The sequence below is a fragment of the Chrysemys picta genome, chromosome 4 (assembly GCF_011386835.1).
Source record: "Chrysemys picta bellii isolate R12L10 chromosome 4, ASM1138683v2, whole genome shotgun sequence".
In the NCBI taxonomy this organism is placed as follows: Eukaryota; Metazoa; Chordata; order Testudines; family Emydidae; genus Chrysemys; species Chrysemys picta.
Genome location: NC_088794.1, coordinates 134435458 through 134452680, shown reverse-complemented (window position 1 = coordinate 134452680; position 17223 = coordinate 134435458). Strand labels below are relative to the sequence as shown.

Genomic DNA, 17223 nt, shown 5'->3' with positions numbered 1-17223 from the left:
ACAATGCACTATAGTCACCCTAAGGAAGACAGACTGACTGACTGACTGACCGACCGACCCCCCCTCTCCCTGGGAAACATTATCTAAGATAGCTCTAGTCTTCCATTTGCAATAATTGGTTACTGAACACCATACACAGAAGACCAGCAAAAAGAAATATATAAATTAAAATAAATAATTTGTTAAGCAAAACACTGCACACATTGGCAAGCACAGCAAAATATAATTAAAATGTTTTCTTTACATTAAGGTGGCTGGAGAAAGTCCTTTCACACTCAGTGTACATTAGGACCTTCCACATTATCTTTCAGGTAGGCTTTTGTATAATTTTCAAGAGGTCTTCAACTTGGCCCACAATAATTGTTTACACTTTTTCTGGTGTCCTACAGATGTAAATACATCCAACATGATATACTCTCAGTCCTGACAGAAAAAAGGATAGGTAAGGCAATTTCCCATTCAACTGATTGCTTACAAAACAGTGGTGAAAAAACTCTTCTTATTCCTTAATTTAGCAATATGGCCTGCAAAATTTCCAGTCTCAGCTCCAGCTCATTTAAATGTATCTTTTGATTGTGCTGCTTTCAAAAATTCGGTTTTGATACTGTGCTGCTGACTATCACCAGTTTTAGTATTAAGAGAAGCTGCGACTTCTTTTGTGGGTATTCCAGCAGAATCCAATTGAAATATATTCTTGGGCTGTAGAAAAAAAGAACTATTTTCCTAAGACATGCTGAAATAAAGTTTCGGTTTCTCCTTTTTTCCATCTTTTCTGGTATAGCAATAATATTTTGTTATTGAAGGTCAATTTTCAAGAGAAAAAACAATGCCTTATGATTTATCCAAACATTAAATTGCATGTGGATCTTTCAAGAACAGAAATCCCCATGCCCATTTCTTTTCTTTTAAAAATTTTCTCTATCTCAAATTCTTCTCTGAACACCAAAACCTAGATTTAAAATGAGAAAATATGGCTTCTACGGTGAAGATTCTAGACACTATGCCAGGGAGAGGTGGGTTGGCTGCTATCTTTGCTAGCATCTGACACAAAGAAGAGAAGTCTTTGTTTTATTTGGTTTAGACATATGAAAACACACAGTGTTGGTTGTCAGATCTTTACAAATGATGGATACAAATTCCCCAGGCAAAGAATTGTTGTTTACATTCCCAATAAATAAACTGGAATAAATTGCCTAGGGAGATTGTGGAATCTCCATCTCTGGAGATATTTAAGAGTAGGTTAGATAAATGTCTATCCGGGATGGTCTAGACAGTATTTGGTCCTGCCATGAGAGCAGGGGACTGGACTCAATGACCTTTCGAGGTCCCTTCCAGTCCTAGAATCTATGAAAGGTTCAGTAAAAAGAGAGTCTTCGTCCTGAATTGTGCATGCATGTGACCACTTCCCTGTGTAGAGCCATTTTACTATGTGGAATCTCCCAGCCTGACAGTCGTGTGTTCATTGCCCACGTTCTCTTTGGGTCCTGAAGCAGGAAAAGCTTTGCTAATATTGCCTCCACATCTACCAAAACGGGGTTGCCTATATAAGGCTTGGCAATTCCAGGATCTCCTCAACTGTTATTCTGCAGGTTTTAGATCAGTAGATATTGTTGACGTTCCCCAAGATGCAGCGACACTCGTAGCATTCGTTTTGGACCAGATAAGGACCAAAAGGATTAGTATCTCTGAAGGTTCATTTCCAATGTTGTACTTGGAGAGTTAAAGTAAAAATAACAACACTCTTATAGAATCATAGAAATGTAGGGCTGGAAGGGACCTTGAGAACTCATCAAGTCCAGCCCCCTGCGGTGTGGCAGGACCAAGTAAACCTAGACCATCCCAGACAGGTGCTCGTCCATTCTGTTTTTTAAAACTTCCAATGATGGGGATTCCAAACCTCCCTTTGGAAGTCTATTCCAGAGCTTAACTACCCTGATAGTTAGAAAGTTTTTCCTAATATCTAACCTAAATCTCTCCTGCTCCAGATTAAGCCAATTATTTCTTGTTGTACCTTCAGCAGCCATGGAGACAACTGATCATTGTCCTCTTTATACCAGTCCTTAACATATTTGAGAACGGTTATCAGGACCCCTCTCAGTTTTCTTAAGAAGAAACATGCAACAGAGGCCTATGAGGAAAGGTTAAAAAACTGGGTACTTTTTGAAAATCTCAAAAGTGCTTTACAAACGTTAATTAATTAAACGTTACAACATTCTTCTGAGGTAAATATTATCCCCACTTTACAGGTAAGGAAACTTAAGCACCGAAAGGGTAAGTGACTTGTATATGATCACAAAGTCAATTCAATCAATTCAATAAATCGCAATAAGTCGCAGGCAAAATCTTTCATTCCTGGATCCCAGTCCTTTGCCATAATCACAAGACCATTCTCACTCCACTCCCTTGGTCTTGTAACTATACATGATGATAGAGTTAAATAAATAAATAAATAATCAGTGCACCTAGACAAGAGAGATTTCAGGATGTTATGATGAATCTTTTTCAGTTATCACAAGGAACTGAGTAAAATACTGTTCTTACCCTCAGGACTGTGTATACTGTTTCCTGATGGGTTTTGGTTCTAATAAGCCAGCTGTCCACATAAAGGATTAAACAAATACAAATATAATGGTGGTGGTAGCAGCAGCCATAGAGAGTAAGTATGAGACAGCTGTATAGTCCAAAAGAAAAGATCGGTTGTAAGAGTAAACGACCCAAGGCAAACCTGAGAAATCTCTGATGACTTGTGACTATATGAATATATAAACAAACATTACATAAAGTCTATAGTGGCCAAATAGTTCACTTGGCTGATGCCAGCTTAGATAAAAATTCATCCATATGGGATAAAGTTCTTCCATATCAGGGCCCAGAGGAGAACATGTTTGTAATGGTGGATGTTAAGCATGATTGATGGATTTCCACCAGAGATGCTCAGAATAACTGTGCTAGCAACAAGCATGTTGGAAAATGGTTACCAAGTACATTTCTGGGAGAAACGTATTTGACAACCATTTCTGAATAGCTGTACAGAGCAAGCCATTCTGACAAGGCCCCAGAAAAATAATTTGTCCCTCATTAGAAGACCACCCTTAAAAGGCATAACATTTTATTTATTTTATTTGTGCCTAAAGCCACAGGGGTCTTCTACTAAAACTAATGAGATGATATTTTCTGCCAAATGAATACTGAACAGAGCAATTTTATTTAATACATTAATGGCAATTTAGCATTTAATAATGCATTTTTATTTTAAAGCACTCAAACCTGAAGGTCTCAAAGCAGTCTGACGAAATCGTTACTGCAGCGCTTGGAGATTCCTTGGGGATTTATGTTGACAGGCATTTGTCTGCTTGTATTACACAGACCCATATAAGGATGCTGCAGATATGCAGGCTGCATATCGACAATAGCTTGGGAAAATGCCAGATAAAAGGTATTCAGACTCCCCCCACTATTTTATGTCTTGTAAGTCCTTAAGGCAAGACATTAGAGTCTGTAGGAATGGAGGAGAATTTAATTCATGCTGCCTCAACTATGTGTATTCTGACAGTAGCTAACCATGACTCCCAAGCTTTGCCAAACAATCTGTATCATTAGTTTGGGTGGAAGTGCTGTCTAGTGTTAGAGCAGGGAACTGGGGTTTTGTTGCAAATTCGATTGATTGGCTATGTGACCTTAAAACCTCTGTACTTCTGCTTTCCCCATCTGTAAAACAGGGATAATAATATTAATCTTTCACCACATCCTCATAGGAAATGTGCTATACAAGTGTGAAGTATTATAATTATATCTGGCATGTTTTCCTAGTGAGACTTCAGCATGAGGAGTTGCTCACCCAGCCTAAATCCACAATCTTCTTCAACTGAAGTCTGGCTAAGGAGGGATTTTTTCCTCTCTCATTCACTCAAGAAAATAGGTAATTTCCTGTCACGATAATTCTGTACAGGACGCTGCATCCTGAGGCTCAGCAACTTATGTTAAGTAACACCAGTTCTCTGGCAATATTTAGTGGATTGAACCTAGCAGATCAGAGCAAATTAATCACTCTCCCTTTTTGGGCGGTGAGGGGTAAGTGGAGTGAAACAAAAAGTCGTAGAGCCCGAGGGGGTGCACAAGTCATCATTTTTGCTTGTTGATCCCATCTGACCTTCCTGGGCTCAGAAGCAGAGAGAGTCCATTTCAGTATCTGAAAGGCTATCACATAACCCCCAGATAAAGAGCATTTGATTAAAATGGATCCTGTGCCAGCAGTCTGGATTCTGCTTCCCTCTTGAATTCATACATACACATATACTAGGGACACTTACAACTCAGTATTTCCTTTGGTTTTAAATTTTATTGCCTTTCAAATTGTATGTCCCCTTGTTCTTGAACTATGTGACTGGTTAAACAGAAGCACCTGATTAACCTTCTCTATATAACTTCTATCAGTTCTTCTCTAAGGCTTTGTCTACCCTGATTATATGCCCAACTACAGCCATCGCTGTCCAGCCTCCATCAGCAGTGATGCACTGTGCAAACAGGTAAGGCTGCTATTTGCACAAGTGAAGGTTACCCCTGTTTGAAACTAGAGTAAGCTCCACCAGTGTAAACAGTGCTCATTCCTGTCTACAGCAGGGGTTTGCACCACTGCAGCTACATGTGGTGGATGGCCATCTATGGCTGAAACCAGGGAAATTCCACAGTGAAGACAAGACTTTATTCAACTCCATTCTAGACTAAACTGCTCCAATCTTTTCAATCTCTCTTCATATGAAAGTTGCTCCTTGCTTCTAAGAATTTCTAGCTTTCCTCTCTGGGCCATTTCTATTCCTTCTATAACTCTGAGAAGTAACTGAACATAACATACAAGGGAGGACATCTTATTTATATAGATGCATTGTGTTTCAGTACTTACTATCCCATTCTTTATACATACACAACATTTGTTTGCTTTTTTTGAAACCACGAAGCCTTGATCATATGTTTTCATTCAGCTGCCCACAATGAAACAGAAATCTCATCTTAAACTTCTCACAAAAAGTACAACATAACGCAACCGCCTCTGGGGTATAAAGTCCAGACAAAAAAAACGGATACTGCAAAATTGTGCAGCAGAGGGGAAATTTTGGTCAGACACTAAAGTAAATCTTTACTCTTGCAGAAAGTTCTATTAGATCTTTAATGGTAAAAAGACTCCAACTGCAAGACAACCTCCCATTGCATTTGTCTGACTAGTAGCTAAAGAGACAGCAAGACATTTAGAGAGGAGACTTTCAATGGGAGTTAGGCACCAGAGATCAGAGGTAGTCGCAGTCTGGAATCAGGAGGCAGGAATCAGGGTCAAAGTTAGGCTAGAGTCAGATCAGGAGACAAGGTGAAGTCTGGTGTTGCAGCAGGCCAAGGTCTGTGTGGTTGCCCAGACAATTTCCAGGGGCAAACCCTGGGGTTAAGTAGGGGCACTCAGCCAGAGGACTGCAGGGTACTGTCACTTTGGGTCAGTACTTCCTGGGGTGCCTACTCTCTACAGTGCTTCCTGGCTGTAGCTCTGCATGGCCTCCCAGTGGCAGTGTGGGAATATCAGCTATCTGAGGCTCAGCAGACCTGGGTTCTAGTCCTCGGGTCCTTATACTCAGCAACTAATCTCTTATATCTTCTCACCATGAAGAAGCAAGATCAGGTCGGTCCTGGGTGAAGCAGTGTCCACTTCAGACACTCATTTACAAAAGGAAGTGCAACACATACTCACCCCAAGGGAGGGTAGGATGATGCACAATTCCCATGTATATCACATCCTAAATGCATGTCCAACTTCCGCACCAGGGCGCCTTCTAATCTGATGTAAGCAAGGGGCCTCTCAAGTAGTCAAGAAATTAAGATCCAAAGACAAAATGTTGACAGAGAATTCCACCCTATTACAGCCACAGAAAGCAGAGAGAGCCTATAATTTTTTTAAAATGTGTTATCCCTAAGAACCACATTGAGCAAACTGCAGAGAACTCACTAACTTGGAAAGATTGAAAGCAGATTCATCCTACTGGGATTTGAAACCATGGTCATAGGGAGTCTGTATATTTGCTTGGAACAGTAAGTCTTCTCTTCAGCATGGGTTCCCTTGAGCAGGAGGCTACAGGAATGTTTTTTAAACCATTTATGCTTCAATACCATTTTAGTGGCAACTTCAAAGCTGCTGTCAAATCGAAGTGTTACTGTGGTCTTCACAGCATTGCAGTCTTTTACATAACTTGTCCTTTTGCATCCCATCCTTCATGTACCTTCCAATTCTTGCATCTGGACTCTTCTTCTAGCTCCTCCTCCATTCCCTGTTCTCCCAGCTCCTTCCCCAGTCATCCTCTACCTGTTAAACCAATCACATACCCAGCTGGAATCTCTGAAATCCACTTTTGGTTTGTTTGTTTATTTTTTAATAAGCAATTCCAAGATGAGGAGTTAAAGATCCCTTCTCAATAAACCCTGTTCTTGCATAAAGAGGACAAAAAATGGCTAGTTTTACTAAAACCAAATTCTAGGCTTAATAGATACAGACTGGTTTTATGGAGTTGCACAGTGCTAGTTGTACTGGTCTTGGTGAAATCTGTACCCTTCTCTCCCCTCCAGCCCCTCGTATCCCATTTCTGTTTGGAATAGTTTTCTTTTTGACTGCTTACATTTTCCTAGCTTTAGTTTCATTTCAATAGATTTCGGGGTTTCCCCACCTCTCTTAAACACTTCCTTTGAATTCTCAGAGTTTGCTCATTTAACACTCAAAAACCAGAAACTGATAACACTGCCTTGATTCAGACACCTTTGAATAAGCTTTTCAGCACCTTTAGGGTAGACTAATGGAATTAAGAAAATATCAGATAGGCTGCTAACAACCAGGCACCGTTAGTTGCCAACATACCACCTCAGATGTCCCTCACTTCAAGGGATATCAGTCATTTAAGTCCCAAAATTACTCAGATCCCACTAAAATTTGGTGTCCCATCACTTTTATTGTTGAAAATTGTTTATATCAGAAATAATTATGAAACTGGGGTTATATAAAAAGACTTATTTAACCTAAATGAATTAACAGCACAGATTTAAATGTCTTCAATTACTCACTTTTGTATCTTGACCTTTTGTCACGTCACACCTTACACGGGGCTTATCAGGCTGAGAGGTATGGCTACCACTATTAACAAAAACAACGAGGAGTACTTGTGGCACCTTAGAGACTAACAAATTTATTTGGGTGTAAGCTTTAGTGGGCTAAAACCCACTTCATCGCATGCATGGAGTGGAAAACACAGTAGGAAGTTATATATACACAGAGATCATGAAAAAAATGGGTGTTGCCATACCAACTTTAACAGAGTATCAGTAATGCGGTGGGTGGACCAGAACCATGTTTAAAACAAGTTATGCCAGTAACTGATTACAAACTCAGTTAAATGCAGTATGGTAGACAGAGACATACTAATGCAAGCAAATTACCAGTTTCATACTGGAAACGAGATATCTTTAAAAAGAGCCAGATATACGAGCTTGCTGTCTAAGATTTAAAACAGTCTTATGAAAAATTAAGAGGACATGTGTTTGCAAAATCTTTTTCTAGCCCACAGTAACATGCAAAAACAACCCCACTAGCTTTATGAATGTCTCACCCAGAGTAGAATTTTCCTGCATTAAATACTAATGTGGTATCTCGGCAGGAAATCCAAATTCCAAAGTGTTTAAACCCAAGGACGAGCTCTGAGTCATACATGTTCACTGCGGAATGTAGAACTTTGAATTTCCAGACTGTTGTCCATTTAAATTCTGAGCGATATCACTGGATTTAATGCAGGATTTTGTTTGGGTCCTCCCCCTCGATTCATAGAAAACTGGACCCTCCAACTTTTGATTCTGGCTATAACCACTGTACTTGACAGCTAAACAGCTGGAGTTTGTGGCAGTGTTGTATCCTTAATATGCATATAACCATGTTAAGCTAAGCAAAAACTCTAGCTAGAAAACAAAATCATAAGATCATTGGCTATCAAGATTAACTGTAAGAAAACTTTAGGTTTCCAAACCAATTCTTCATCAAGAAGAATTCTTTATCTAGTTTTTATTAAATGACAAAACATGAATGTTACATATCATTCCAATGTGGAGTTCAGATACACTTAGATAATTAAAGAAACTGACTCAAAGGAAATATATTTGGTGCATATTTGACATAAATGGCTAGATTTGTCAAAGCGGAAATTCAATCTACTAAATTCCCTAAATCAATATTTTAATTGGTTACTAGCAACAAAATATGTAACATAAAACATTGGCTAGTAATTACAAAACAACGGAAGGTAAGTTTTTGTAGCATGTTATAACATATTGAAAGTTACTTCCATTACTGTTATAAATTGTACACAACAAAAATAGTACCTTACCTTATTCTCCACCATCTGAGCACAGAGAATTAAAAATAAAATATTATTAGGCACAAATTGCAAGAGTTTTCATATAAAGGGGATATCCCAACACAATCAGATATGCTGCATGACGTGCACACACTAGCAACAGTTTACAGAAAACTATTTAGTTTCTTTTTGGTAACCAGCCAAACCTCGAAACTTTGAACCTGGAGGCATCACTTCATTATCTCCTTCTCTAAAATGCAGACCTCAGTCAACAATTGCGTAAATGGTGGGGGGAATAATTACCACAGCTTGGTTTTCTCTGCTAACAACAGCCCTTACCAATTATTTCACTGCAGTCTTTCTGAAGGCAATACAACGGAGAGTGTAAGTGAAAGAACTCAAGAAAGAATCACAAGGTTACAGTAAACTTTCTGTTCAAGACACGTCTAAAGAAAAATGACTTAATGGAATGCTGCATATAGTTCAGTAGAATCTCCATGATTCTGCCTCCTCCTCTTTCTTCCAGGCCTCAACATCTCCACCCCCACGTTTAAGAGTGGGGTTTTTTTGGAGGAGGAGGGGAAATGTTGATTGAATTTAAAAAACTGTTGGTTTTGTTTTAGTTTTTAACATAAAATGGTTATTTTAAAATAAATAAATGTGAAATCACACTGATTTGTTTATAGTAATTTCTTTTTTTTTTCTTCTTTTTTTTAAACAAACTTCCACTTTTTTTTTTTGGCGCTAAAAGCATGGTGAAACTTCACATAAGCAATTCTTACCACACAACTGGCAAAATCTAGTTTGCAAAATAATTTTTAATTACAATAAGCAGCAGTATGTGGCATGCTGAAGAGTAATATTAGCACCACAAATAGCATAGGAGCTAATTTCAAAATTAGTTACGTGTATTGAAAATGAAAACAAGCAATAATCAGAACAAAAGCTTTAAAAATTAGACACTGCCAAGTTCAAAGTCTTTAAAAATACGTGTCCTTGTTGCTACTAGTATTTAGTTTAATAAAACAGATTTTAAGGTCAAATCCACTTTTCTTAAGTCATGCTTGTTTGTTTTGTCTGAATCAGGAGATGCAAAAATGTAGACTAACTGGTTGCATAACGAGATCCTCACCTACACTAAAGAAATAATCATGCTTACACATGGGTGTGGCAAATTCATATTCTAATATTACTATAAAATATATAACTTGACTGTACATCTTGCCCCCCCCCGCCCCCCCAACAGCACATGTTAAAGGAATGTTAGAGACTATGTTTTAGCTTAAGCATCTACCAGGCCTCATCTACACTAGGCCTACATCTACCAGGCCTCATCTACCCTTGTTTCTTCAGATTCCACAGTGGTGCACCAGTGGCAGCAACAAGAAGAACACAAATGAAAAAAAAAAAAAAAGTCAACTGGCAGCTAGTCAATACTACTGTAACTCCCTCCTGCCTCTACCACATAATTCATGAGCGGGGATCAAAACCAGCTTTTCCTGCACTTTGGCATAGACCTCTACCCAACTAAGCAAAAAGAGCAACCCTTTTAGTTGGCAGAACTAGTAGGCTATTATCCTCCCATTAAACAGAGATTAGAGAGAGACATGATCCATACTTTGCCAGTGTGTTACACTAACATCAATGAGGACTTTTTGTTTTGTTTGGGGGAGGGAAGTGAGAGAGAAGGAAGAGAAAGGCCAGCATTGACATAGTCTCAGAGTTAAAAGATGGTTCTCTAACATGGTTATAACTTGTTTTTTGCTACTCACACAAGCAAGAAAAAAAAGTGGTAACAGATTACTCACAAACATGATATACTACCATATATGATGGGGTGTCCACCCCACACAAGGCAGAGCAGGTTGAGTGAAGTCAATTAAGCTGGTGAGCTGAACCTGGGAAAGAGCCAGGGATTGAAAGGCTGACTTATGATGGAATCCAGCTAAGAAGGAACAAGCTGGGCTTGTATAAAGCCAGGAAGCTGACAGCAGAAAGGGGTTGCAGGGCAAGTAGTCTGCAGTCACTCCCTGGGAGGGGGAAATTTGAGCTGGTAAACCCAGAGATCGGGGGAGCCAGAAGATAGAGCAGAGAAGTAAGAAGGAGTCCAGGGAAATAGCAACAGGGTCTGGGAGCAAGGAGACACAGGTTGATGGACACGGGGTCCCTGGACAGGAACATGGAGTAGTGGGTGGGTCTGGATTCCCCTATCAGCTGCTTGGAAAATGGCACAGGACCTGCCTTGGATTGGAAGACCATCTGAAGCAGACAAGGACAGCAGTGACCCAGCTGGAGGGCCAACCCATAAAGAGGGAGCCCCCTGACTCCAGAGAGAGAGAGACCATGGCGTGAGAAACACAAGGAGGGGCAGCCGACTGTTCGAGAGTTAATCCACAAGGAGGTGCCACAGTGGTGATTAGTGAATCCCAAAACAGCATATTAAAAGTCTGTTGGGGGGGGGGGGGTTCCTTTTTAACAGGGTCCCTAGGTTCTCGTGCACAAACACAATACTGTAATGTTTACACCACAGTAGAATTATTTTAAAAATTGTTTCTAATGCACATCATAATTCATGGAAACTATTTAAAAATTATGGTTTTTACTTTTAAAAAGACACTTTAAAGATGGATGACTCAGAAAATAGTTGTGCAAATATGTGACACTAGTGGTTCCCAAGCTGTGGTCTATGGACCACCAATGGCACACAAGAAGCAGTGGGGAGTAGGAAGGAAGGTGGGGCCAAGATTGAATCTCACTCTCAGAAAATGCTTAGCAAAATGAAAGAGTTCAAGATCCTCTGAACACTCTCTAGGAAACATATAGTTCAGGATAGTAATTGATCATTCCAGCAGAAGACAGTGCTTGCCTCCCCCCACACCTTCTGATGCCAGGCCTAGATTGTAATCTCCAAAGGACTTAGCATAATATTAGGTGTTTGAATCTGCAGAAAGGCTTCTTCCATGACAGAAGTATGAATCCTATGTGTTGGCTAAATCTTGCATTTTTGCAAGTTCACTACTTTCAAAAGATTCAATTTCTTTGCTATTGTACCTTTAAGTAATATAATTTATTTTTAATTAATTTTTACAAGGGTTTTTCTGCTCTTCTGCTGGGTTTGTAAGAGTTTTATCTGCTTCGGAGGTTCGTGCCTTGGAACCTCAAGTTAATTAGTTTGCTCTTCTGCTGCTACTATCCAGGTAGGCACAGGGCCTCTAGACTCTTTAAGCCATGCATAAAATGGACAGGAATCGCAAGCAATGCTGATCCAAAGTTCCACTTCCATTGTCAAACGCTATGCTTGAACTTCCACAATAGCCAAACAGTACCACTGACTCTAGACAGGAAATGGTTGTTCAATAAACTCAAGAAAGCAGGGTCTGGGAAAAGGAAGGGGAGAGAAGTCACAATGAACAGGTCTGCCCATGCATAGCCTTCAGAAAAATCAGAGTACCTCCTCCTGCAGTCTAATTGAGGTATTGTATAGTTTTCTAAACTGGCCATCACTATGGCTTTGTAAACTGGTTATGGCTTGGATGTTTACAACCAACTTTAAAATCATGTCTGCAAACTCTAACCTTTCCTTTTCAGCTGTCTAACGAGACAAAAACAAACAAACAAACAACAGATAAAAGTCATCAAAGACAGTTTATTTAGAAACAAAACTATTATATCTCCATCTACTCTCAGGAAGGAATAGCCTTGGTTGCTAACCAGTGCAAGCAAGCAAAAGAGGATGTACCTGCTAAATACCCCTGGTAAGATTAAGTGGAGAGTAAACAGGGTCAGATCTACAAATTGGCCCAGTTAGAGGTTTGAAGCCACCAACTTCAGTAACCTGTGAGCCTGAGCATTATGTTAACTATCCATAAAAAGAAATTCACTCTACACACAAGGAAAGAAAATTGAGAAAGTTGCATGTAATTTCATTTTATCAAGCTTCATGCTTGTAGGAATATAAACCCACATTAGGCCTCAGTGAACTCTGATTTAAAGTTGAGTCTGAATCTTGACATGCGTGATAGGCCTGAAGCATGTGACCAAGAAGCATGAGATCATGAGAAGCTACTGTCTGCGTTAAACTTGTAGCAACCCTGAAAATACCCATGTTATCTTATTTAAAGGCTTGGGCTAAGAAATAGAAATAAAGAAATCATGTCAACTGGGTACCAGGTGAAGTAATTAACTAGTTAGAAATGTTTAGTCCAGTAGCTAGGGAAAAACAGTGCGGAGTGAGACAAGGGGAAAAATCTTGAAGAAAGAGTGCAGCCCTAAACCATTTCAGTTAATATTAGCTAAGGTCCAATAACCAGCAAGGACATCCCTTGTTTGTTATAGTGTATAAAGAGCAAGATTTTCTAGGGATTCTTCAGAGATTTTCCTTGCCCAGCTGGGGTCATGCCATGATGGGAAGGTATCCTGGGCCTAATCTGGTTGCGAGTATTTGGCCAATGCTTATAACAATATTACTGTTTGGGTATAGAATAGAAGGGTGTATATGCTTATATTGGCATTTTGGATGTAACCAACACAAAGCGGCCTTTGGACTAATAAAGGAACACTTGTGTGGAAACTGAGTCATGGTAAACCTTAATAAACTTATTAGGAAAATTATTTCCAACAATGCAGAAGCAAAACAGCATCAAAGTAGAAGACTGATGCCAAAAAAAAAAAAAAAAAAAAAAAACCCAGCATGGTATACCTGTCATGAGGTTCCTAAATACACACAAGGTAAACACATCATGCACACTGAGAGTTCTATTAGTACCTACCTACATGAAAAACACCATTCACAACACAAACTGCAAAGTGATATGCAAGACTCCACTCTGTGCTTCCAATGGATTAATACATTATCTCCCACTGTTGAAAGCTGGTCTTGAGTCTGCTGAAGCCTAAGCACTCCAGTTCCCCTGCTGGGAAACAAACAAATGAAGCTGGTTTTAAGTGTCTTCTATTAATATACTGAAACAATTCTCACAAGCCTGGAGGCGGAAAGGATCAATAGGAAACTGAGATAGCATTAAATCATGTCAATGTACCAATATAAACAGGCTACATGAAGATTTACTAAGTCACTAAAAACTTCATTGTAAAAAAATAGATCTACTTCCTGCAGGAAGAGACTCCTGCCTGCCACCACTTAGTGAGTCAAGCCAATCTGTAAGATGTTTTACATAATTGGAAAATTTGTATTGGCCAAAAAGGTTCAGAATGTTCTTATTAAGTTTCCAGAAATGGCAGATGTAGAGATACATAATGTTAACCTGAACCAAGACCAAGAAAAGAAACTATTTGTGATAGAAGCTCTGTTTCACTGCACAGCAGATCTAATTTTATACTAGCTACTGTACTTCAACTTACCCGGAGTAGGAAAGATTTACACTTTAATTCCAAAGGCAGGAAATATTAATTTTGAAGATACAGGTAATGTTAATAGCATTTTGGAAATGGTATTAGCACATAGTGGCCAGCACGATGGGGACATTTCTCTACGACAACGTTGAAATCTCAAGTAGCTGAATTATCATTTCTGTTCATACAAAACATCAGTCTGAGCGAAACATATGGAACGGGTTTTTCAATATTACCAGAAAGCACAGTGAAAGAAACAGCAAAGAAAAGAGCCATGAATCCCGACAGACAGTTGGTAAAAGATTGAACGGGGTATTTCTTTTCTTCAGCCAAAAAAAAAAAAAAAAAAAAAAAAAAAGTAATACATAGTTAGAGAAAAAAACAGTTAGCTCAAACTAAATAAGACAAACAATTACACAGTCAGTCCTCATTTCTTTTAGATGGTTGACTATCACCTTAGAATTATAGTTAGCAGTAGACAACTGAAAAAATAAAACCTAATGGAAGATATGTTCTTATTTCAGTGCTCACACGCAACCCCATTTTACAGGAATCTTGCCCAGGTGAAAATATGTCTCATGTCACCTTCTTCTGCTACAAATATAGGAATTTAGGAATACTGATGGTTAAGAATACAGCGTACATTTTAATTATTCCACTAAAACAAATACTTATTTTTACTGTGCACTGAGCTCATTTGGATTAATTTTCTTTAAAGCAGCTCTAGGAAATGAAGATACATTTTGTCTCAATGTTGTGGGTCACTAATTCTCAAGCAGTGAACCTTAAATCAAACCAACTTTAAAATTAAACCTAAAATTTTTTTTAATCGGGTCAAGTTTCAACATGAAACTACACTCTATTATGCAGAGTTTCAAAAGCACATAGGCCAACATTATTTTAATACTGAAGAATGAAATACAATGCTGCCACCATTTTAAAGCATTAACATACACATATACAGAAGGTTCCACTCACAATTTCAAGAAAACAGAGTTAAACCTATCCTGTCACCCTAATCTCCCGCTATTTGGACTACATTCTGCAGCTCACGTGGTACTGTAGGGCCTAGTGAAGTTCATGCTGCCTCTTACTCCTGCCACCACATCCCCTTTAAAAAAAAGCTTATTTACCCTGATGTTCTTACCTAACCGTGTTGCACGTTAACACAGCTCTACACGAGAATTTTTTTACCTCTGTGGGTTGAACTACTTCACTTTTTTCAATGAAAGCCAATACTCCTATGTACATGAATTATATTTGTATGAAGGATTACTGCAGCACCATAGCTAAAAAGACATCTTTGGCTCAATTTCTTCAATGGTCACTGCCGATTTCTGATAAAAATCCTAAATCTATTAAGAGATCCTTCAAGTGAGAGCCTCCTCCACTCTGGAAGAGCATCAACCTGGCCATTTGTAAAACAGTCTATGCCCTTTAAAAACAACAAAAACCACTCGCACGCACACACAACCTGGTTCTGCAGCTGGAAGTAATCCAAAAATGCTTACAATCATCCATTTCATGGAAGCATCAGCATTCTATCACAGCAGTGGGGTTTAGGACTGAAACCACGGACCACTCCTGGTTGAGGAATCACAGTAGCACCTCCAGAATATAACATCCCTCTGGTATCAGGGCCAAAAGAATCTTTTTTTTAAAACTGTTTTATGGCCTTTGACACCCCAAAATGACTAACAGTTGTGTAACAGGCAGATTGTGTCAGAGCGTTCCACTATCCTCTGGGAATAATCAGTTACCATCTCTCTCCATCCCATCTAGATTACCACCTGCAATAAAGCACACTTCCTCTTAGTTCTAAAATGTCTCACTGTGCCTCCATTTGCTCATTGAAGGTAGTAACTCTTCATCAACCCAAGGAGCTAATGGCCTATTCTTTTCTCTGAACCAGCATGTTGCACTCCTTTTGAAATACTGCAGCCAATAGGATATTGGATTTGTGGGCTGCCTTGGATTTTCCACTTGCCACTGGCAAGAGCTGCACCTCAACCCACGTGGATGAGCACAGATCTTCCCTGGTCAATGTCAGAAATCATACTTGCACCATTTATTCACCCACTTGGCAAGATGGTCTTGCAAAGATCTGAACCATCTGAGATACTGTAGTAAAACATCGTCAGTCCATATAAGCGACTTTCACTCACACAAGCAGGGTTTAAGTGTTTCACAGATTTCATGACTACCAGTAGCTCTTGCCTAATAATACAGTAGTTCCACTAAGTCCATGACAGGGCCTTGATGAAGTAGTAACCCACCACAATGAGTAGGAAATGAAAAGGAGAAAAGAATACTAGAAAAAAGTAGGTCTGTGATAAAATGGAAGGAATTCATGCAGAGTCAAAAATGGCTGAAATACTGAGCTCTATTTTAAATTAGTCTTCAAAAAGAAAAATTAAGAAGTTTGGGCAATTAGTGCTATTAATATAACAGCAGGTAACATAATATTTGAAAATTAGCACACCAATCTGATCTGATGCTATTCAGAAGCCTGGGCCGCAGTGAAACTGACAAGGATCAGATCAGCTTCACTCTTCTGCTGCTTGGGAAAGCTATCAGACTCCAACAGAGATGCTATTCACTGGTGTAGACCAATCCAAGCCAGAGGCTAAGGAAGGAGCATAGTAGCAGAGACACCCACTCGATCTAATTCTCTGGGGTGCGTGTGTAACGAGGAGAAAGAAAAATTCCCTTTTCTTCTAGCAGAAAGGCTCCCCCACCCTCTTTTAGCATCCAGATGCACACTGTGCTTGTGGACTGAGTAAGATAATGGAAAAAAGCCTCCATGCCACAGATGAGAGCCTGGAGCTGCCTACTAGCCTATCATAATTCCCAGATAGCTCACATCTAGTCCTACATTTAGGCTTTTGGGTAATGGAGCTGGAGACGTTCTTGGAGCCTCTGTGGCTTAAATAAGCATCAGAATTCATTGTATTTGTGTGAAATCTTCCTCTTCACCTCAAAGAATCATGGACTTAAATGTGCATATCTGAGAGTGGGGTGCTACAATTTCTGACACAGGAATTTCCACCATTAGACATGTCAAATTCCAGGGTCTGCTCTCCTCTCAATGCACCAAGCATTAACTTATGAATTATCATTACTGGTAGCATGTGAACAGTCTTACAAATGTCCATAAATCCAAATGGGTGATCAGTCTGATGTAGATTCTCTCTCCCATCAATTTCCAAAAACAAAAGAAGAGATTTTGATTTGTTTTTTTAATTCACAATTGTCACCTTTATGGGAAACTATGGGCTTGTCTACACTTACCGGAGGATTGATGCTGCGGCAATCGATGCATCAGTGGTCGATTTAGTGGGTCTAGTGAAGACCCGCTAAATTGACCGCTGATCAGTCTCCCATCAACGCCTGTACTCCACCTGACCGTGAAGAGTAAGGGGAGGCGACGGGAGAGCATCTCCTATCAACATCGCGAAGTGTGGACCCCGTAGTAAGTAGCTCTAAGCTACATCGATTTGAG

General features: G+C 39.4%; 1 protein-coding gene across 10 annotated transcripts in view; it reads right to left on the bottom strand.

Annotated features, from left to right (window-relative positions):
* TRAF3 (TNF receptor associated factor 3) overlaps positions 1 to 17223 on the bottom strand; it is a 101192-nt gene that overhangs the window by 66016 nt on the left and 17953 nt on the right. For 2 of the 10 annotated variants that reach the window (XM_065593648.1, XM_065593650.1), the window contains exons 3-4: positions 13139 to 13282; positions 7090 to 7159 (exon numbers count right to left, since the gene is read on the bottom strand). The exons of 6 other annotated variants lie outside the window; for them this stretch is intronic. The gene's annotated coding sequence lies outside the window, so the exon portion shown is untranslated. Of the gene's footprint in view, positions 1 to 7089; positions 13049 to 13138; positions 13283 to 17223 lie in introns of those variants that run through there. 2 more of the 10 variants (XM_065593647.1, XM_065593646.1) reach the window with 2 other exon arrangements.